This window comes from Suricata suricatta, chromosome 14 (genome assembly GCF_006229205.1).
Source record: "Suricata suricatta isolate VVHF042 chromosome 14, meerkat_22Aug2017_6uvM2_HiC, whole genome shotgun sequence".
In the NCBI taxonomy this organism is placed as follows: Eukaryota; Metazoa; Chordata; class Mammalia; order Carnivora; family Herpestidae; genus Suricata; species Suricata suricatta.
In genome coordinates, this window is record NC_043713.1 from 87,623,341 (window position 1) to 87,624,213 (window position 873).

Sequence of the window (873 nt, forward strand, 5' to 3'; positions counted from 1 at the left end):
GTTCTAAAGAGCCTTTTCAGAGGAAATGGCCCACTCCTGACACTGCTCGCGCAAAAAAAAAAAAAAAAAAAAAGGCTCCCCAGGGGAGAAGGAGAGCGGGCAGTAGCCTCTGCTTCCCAGCGCTGCCTGGAGGGTCGGCAAACCCGCAGCGCCTCCCCTTGCTGGGATGCATCCAGCTCCTCCAGAGCCCAGGGCAGGGAGACGGAGGGCCGCCGCGATCCAGAGCGCGCTCACCTCTCCACTGTCACCCTCAGAAGGGAGGGAGAAAGGCCCGCTCCGCTGACCCCTCCTCCGGCCGCCCGGTCTCCACGGGACCCTCGGAGTCTCAGAGGAACTAAAAAGATCCTGACCCAGAGGGCGTCTAAGAGGAGAGAGACCCGCCGGCCGCCTCCCGGGGGAGCTGTTTACTTAAGGGTCACTACAGGATGCAAGGTGAAGGGCTTTGCAAGTTCCCTTGGAAGCCAGGAGCGGTGCGGGCGCCCCCGCGCACGCCCAGTGCGGCAGACGTGGTGTCCCAAGTGACTTGTCACAAGCTGAGGGGGTGAGAGCTGCTTCTTCACTTTCCGTCGAAAATGAGTGGCGTGCGAGCCGCCCCCCACCTCCCGCGGGCGTGGGGGACCTCCGCGCGCGAGCCCCCACCCCCGACTCCGCATCATCTGACCGGTCTGCAGCCCAGGAGGGCGCAGGCCGCGCAGATCACTCGCCAAATAATATAAATACCCGGCGAGCGAACGACTTCCTATAATAAATAAACTCAGCCGCCTAGAAGAAATCACCAGCCCGGCCTGGCGCGAGGTCCGCGGCCCCGTCGGGGGCGGGGGTCCGTACACAAGCCGAGCCCCCACTTCCCGGGGTGGGGGGTGGGGGGCGGGG